This window comes from Hyla sarda, chromosome 2 (genome assembly GCF_029499605.1).
Source record: "Hyla sarda isolate aHylSar1 chromosome 2, aHylSar1.hap1, whole genome shotgun sequence".
In the NCBI taxonomy this organism is placed as follows: domain Eukaryota; kingdom Metazoa; phylum Chordata; class Amphibia; order Anura; family Hylidae; genus Hyla; species Hyla sarda.
The window spans coordinates 480,673,561-480,679,560 of NC_079190.1; positions in this window are offsets into that span (position 1 = coordinate 480,673,561).

Here is a 6,000-nt window from a genome sequence, read left to right on the forward strand (position 1 = left end):
GTAGGGAACAGACGTGGGGGGGGGGGGGGGGGGTTACAAAGGCGACAAAAGCTCCATTTCGTGCTGTGAATGCACTTCCTCCGGCCCTGACTTCTAGACTAACAGTACACCTTTATATACCAGGTAAGCCTTCCTGTTATCCAATCACCTTATTTTACTCTCCTTGACATGTGACTAAGACGTACACCTCCGGGAGAGAGAAAGGGGAGGGAGGGGGGGGGGGAGAGTGTTTGTGATTAAAAACAAGCTGATAGTTCTGTTCTATCATTGAGGCCTAATACACCTGTCGCTTTAGTCTTGATTATCCATTCTGTTTCTATTTTTAATAATTTCCTGTCTAGCCTTTCTCCTTTTTGGACAGTTATTCTTTCCAGTCCTGCAAATTTTAAGATATCAGGATTATTATTATGCGTTTCCCTTACGTGGGACATTAGTCTGGCAGCTCCTGGTTTTCCTGTACGTATAGCATACAGGTGTTCTCTTATTCTCACCCTGAGCTGTCGACTTGTCTGCCCCATGTAATAAAAACCGCATGGACAGAACAGGGCATAAACCACCTGATCCGTCTTGCAAGTTATAACGTCTTGGACTGTATGTGACACTGCTCCTAGCCGTATGTATTTAGCTTACATGTCATATTTGCAAAAATTGCAATTTTTACATTTTTTATTGCCTTTAGGTACGGTGTCTCCTAACCAGGTTTTTTGAGATTTTTTCTCCTTCTCTTTTCGTTGTTCATTTTTTCTCAAAATACTCCCTATTGTTTTAGTTTTTTTATAGGTTATTCTTGGTTTTCTCAGGGCAATTTCTCTTAGATCTTCATCTGATTCTAGAATTAACCAATTATTTCTTATAGCTCTTTCAGCTATTTTGTTCACAGGATCATTATCCAATACAAACATGAACCTTTTTTCTTTTTCTTTAGGATAAGTTTTTTTTATTATAATTTTTTAACAAATCTATTCTGTTCTTTTTTTCTGCTTTCTGCCTTGCTTGCGTTATTATTTTTTTTGGGTAAGCTTGTTCTATAAGACGTTTTTCTAAATCATTTGCTTGTTTTCTATATGTATCTTCTTTTGTATTGTTGCGTTTTAGTCTTATAAATTGTCCATATGGTTTGGCATTTTTTACAGCTATTTTATGTGAACTTTGGTAGTGCAGTTAAGTATTTTTTGCAACTTGTTTGCGATAACCTTCAGATATAATACGTCCCTCTTCTATAATTAGTTTAACATCTAGAAACTCTAGTTCTTGATCTCCATACTGATATGTAAATTCCATATTAAAGGTGTTTATTGTGTTTAGATGTATAACAAAATCTATGAACTGCTCTTTGGTACCTGTCCATGTTATCAATATGTCGTCTACATAGCGATTATATGTTTTTATATGTTTCACATATGGGTTTGAACTGTTATAGATATAATAATTTTCAAATATTGCCATGTATAGATTGGCGTATGTGCAGGAAACGGGGGTACCCATCGGGGTCCCCGTCTTCTGCCTATACCACCTGTCACCTGACATGAAAGTGTTATTGGTAAGGACAAATCTGAAACCTTCACATACGAATTCCATCATTTCTGGTGATATACCCGTATATTTAATGTATTCTCGTATAGCCTGTATACCCGTCTCATGGGGAATACGGGTATACAGGCTTACCACATCAATAGAGCATAGAGTAGTTCCCTTTTCACAATAGACACCATCTACAATTTGTAGTAAGTGACTGGTGTCTTTTATGTAGGATGGAATTGACTCCAATAAGGTGTTCAATATCCAGTCTAAATACTGGGATAGGAACTCAGTCGCTGACCCGATCCCCGCCACTATGGGCCTTCCTGGGGGTCGGCTCAGCGACTTGTGAACCTTAGGGAGGTGATACCAGTATGCCGGTTTTGGTACTTCTGGGATCAGTCTCTCTGCGGTTTTCCGACTGAGTAGACCTTTTTCAACACTTATATGCAAAAATGACCGCAAATTCGACATGATTTTATATGTCGGATCTGCGGGTAGGGGGGAGTAAGTGGTGGTGTCAGAGAGCTGCCTATTGGCTTCTTCCAAGTATTGCAACTTCTCCTTCACCACCACACTGCCCCCCTTGTCTGCACGGATAATAACTAGATCATCCCTTTTACATAATTTTGTTAAAGCTAGGGATTCCTCCTTACTTAGGTTTTCAACAGGGTCAGGGTAGAGAATTGATTTCACTACTTTCAGAACTGCCTTTGAAAAAAGGTCTATACTGCTACCTTAATAGATAGGGGGAGAAAACCTTGATTTATTTCCTTATTTCCCTGCTGAGTTTCCTCAAAATTAGAGGCTAGCATCTCTATGCAATCCCTTTCTGCTGTGTCAAAACCTGGAGGAAAAAAAACAAGAGGACCAATGGTAATAGGTGACTCTCCTTCCATAGGTACTTGCTCTTGTGATATTTTATTACAAAAATTTTTGTGAAGGTTGATGTCCCTTAAAGACCTTGCTAGGTCTATTTCAAATCTAGTGTCATTAAATCTGTCATTAATGCCAAAGTTCAGACCTCTTGAAAGTAGGGACAGCGTGTTATTGTCCAAACACTCCTCTGTAAGGTTAATTACATTAACAGTTAGTTCTTGGTTGACCAAGGATTCATTTTTCTTTTCTTCTGATCTTGAGTCAGCTGTGGAAGGCCCATAGTGGCGGGGATCGGCTCAGCGACTGAGTTCCTATTCCAGTATTTAGACTGGATATTGAACCCCTTATTGGAGTCGATTCCATCCTATATAAAAGACACCAGTCACTTACTACAAATTGTAGATGGTGTCTATTGTGAAAAGGGAACTACTTTATGCTCTATTGATGTGGTAAGCCTGTATACTCGTATTCCCCATGAGACGGGTATACAGGCTATACAAGAATACATTAAAGATACGGGTATATCACCAGAAATGATGGAATTCGTATGTGAAGGTTTGAGATTTGTCCTTACCAATAACACTTTCATGTCAGTTGACAGGTGGTATAGGCAGGAGACGGGGACCCCGATGGGTACCCCTGTCTCCTGCACATACGCCAATCTATACATGGCAATATTTGAAAATTATTATATCTATAACAGTTCTAACCCATATGTCAAACATATAAAAACATATAATCGCTGTCACGATGCCGGCTGGCAGGAGGTGGATCCTCTGTGCCAGAGAGGGATTGGCGAGGACCGTGCTAGTGGACCGGTTCTAAGTCACTACTGGTTTTCACCAGAGCCCGCCGCAAAGCGGGATGGTCTTGCTGCGGCGGTAGTGACCAGGTCGTATCCACTAGCAACGGCTCAACCTCTCTGACTGCTGAAGATAGGCGCGGTACAAGGGAGTAGACAGAAGCAAGGTCGGACGTAGCAGAAGGTCGGGGGCAGGCGGCAAGGTTCGTAGTCAGGGTGGATAGCAGAAGTTCAGGTACACAGGCTTTGGACACACTAAACGCTTTCACTGGCACAAGGCAACAAGATCCGGCAAGGGAGTGCAAGGGAGGAGATCAGATATAGCCAGGGAGCAGGTGGAAGCCAATTAAGCTAATTGGGCCAGGCACCAATCATTGGTGCACTGGCCCTTTAAGTCTCAGGGAGCTGGCGCGCGCGCGCCCTAGAGAGCGGAGCCGCGCGTGCCAGCACATGACAGCAGGGGACGGGAACGGGTAAGTGACCTGGGATGCGATTCGCGAGCGGGCGCGTCCCGCTGTGCGAATCGCATCCCCGACGGCCATGACAGTGCAGTGCTCCCGGTCAGCGGGACCGACCGGGGCGCTGCGGAGAGAGAGACGCCGTACGCGCTCCGGGGAGGAGCGGGGACCCGGAGCGCTAGGCGTAACAGTACCCCCCCCTTAGGTCTCCCCTTCTCTTTGTCCGGTAACTGCCTCCCCTGGGATGAGGACACCGGGAAAGGATGGAGGGATTCCTCAACGGCAGGCAGTACAGCAGGAGTGGGAATGGGGAGGGAGGGCAGAGGGCGAGGCCTGGCACGGGGCAGTGTGACACCAGGACGAGGGCCATGAGGAGGCACCGAGGCTTGCCTGACTGGACTGGGAGGGGGGGAGAGGCACTTCTTATGGCAGGCAGAGTCCATAAAGACCTTAGGGAGACCGGATACAGGGGGAACCACAGGGTCACGGCAGGGAGTACTGGGAACCGGTTTAAGGCAGTCCTTGAAGCAAGAGGTACCCCAGCTCTTGATCTCCCCTGTGGACCAATCCAGGGGAATGGTGTTGAAGCCAGGGTAGTCCAAGGAGAATTTCGGAAGTGCAATTGGAGAGGACCAAAAACTCAATTTTTTCGTGATGAGTTCCGATGCACATTAGGAGGGGCTCCGTGCGGTGCAATCCAACCTGGCTCCGTTGACCGCGGAAATGTGGAGTGGCTTGACGAGACGGGTCACCGGGATGCGGAATTTATTCACCAAGGACTCCCGAATAAAATTCCCAGAGGCACCAGAGTCCAGGCAGGCCACGGCTGAGAGGGAAGAGCTGGCTGAAGGAGAAATCCGTACAGGCACCGTGAGACGTGGAGAAGCCGACTTAGCATCAAGAGACGCCACACCCACGAGAGCTGGGTGCGAGCGTGCGTTTCCCAGACGTGGAGGACGGATAGGGCAATCCACCAAAAAATGTTCGGTACTGGCACAGTACAGACAAAGATTCTCTTCCCTACGGCGATTCCTCTCTTCCAGGGTCAGGCGAGACCGATCCACTTGCATGGCCTCCTCGGCGGGAGGCCTAGGCGCAGATTGCAATGGAGACTGTGGGAGAGGTGTCCAGAGATCTAAGTCTTTTTCCTGGCGGAGCTCTTGATGCCTCTCAGAAAAACGCATGTCAATGCGAGTGGCTAGATGAATGAGTTCATGCAGGTTAGCAGGAGTTTCTCGTGCGGCCAGAACATCTTTAATGTTGCTGGATAGGCCTTTTTTAAAGGTCGCGCAGAGGGCCTCATTATTCCAGGATAGTTCAGAAGCAAGAGTACGGAATTGTATGGCGTACTCGCCAACGGAAGAATTACCCTGGACCAGGTTCAGCAGGGCAGTCTCAGCAGAAGAGGCTCGGGCAGGTTCCTCAAAGACACTTCGAATTTCCGAGAAGAAAGAGTGTACAGAGGCAGTGACGGGGTCATTGCGGTCCCAGAGCGGTGTGGCCCATGACAGGGCTTTTCCTGACAGAAGGCTGACTACGAAAGCCACCTTAGACCGTTCAGTAGGAAACTGGTCCGACATCATCTCCAAGTGCAGGGAACATTGCGAAAGAAAGCCACGGCAAAACTTAGAGTCCCCATTAAATTTGTCCGGCAAGGACAGGCGGAGGCTAGGAGTGGCCACTCGCTGCGGAAGGGGTGCAGGAGCTGGCGGAGGAGATGGTTGCTGCTGTAGCAGAGGCAGAAGTTGCGACTGAAGTTGCTGCACCATGGTGGACACTTCCGACAGCTGGTGGGTTAGATGGGCGATCTGTCGGGATTGCTGGGCGACCACCGTGGTGATATCAGAGATATAAGGCAGAGGAACCTCAGCGGGATCCATGGCCGGATCTACTGTCACGATGCCGGCTGGCAGGAGGTGGATCCTCTGTGCCAGAGAGGGATTGGCGAGGACCGTGCTAGTGGACCGGTTCTAAGTCACTACTGGTTTTCACCAGAGCCCGCCGCAAAGCGGGATGGTCTTGCTGCGGCGGTAGTGACCAGGTCGTATCCACTAGCAACGGCTCAACCTCTCTGACTGCTAAAGATAGGCGCGGTACAAGGGAGTAGACAGAAGCAAGGTCGGACGTAGCAGAAGGTCGGGGGCAGGCCGCAAGGTTCGTAGTCAGGGTGGATAGCAGAAGTTCAGGTACACAGGCTTTGGACACACTAAACGCTTTCACTGGCACAAGGCAACAAGATCCGGCAAGGGAGTGCAAGGGAGGATATCAGATATAGCCAGGGAGCAGGTGGAAGCCAATTAAGCTAATTGAGCCAGGCACCAATCATTGGTGCACTGGCCCTTT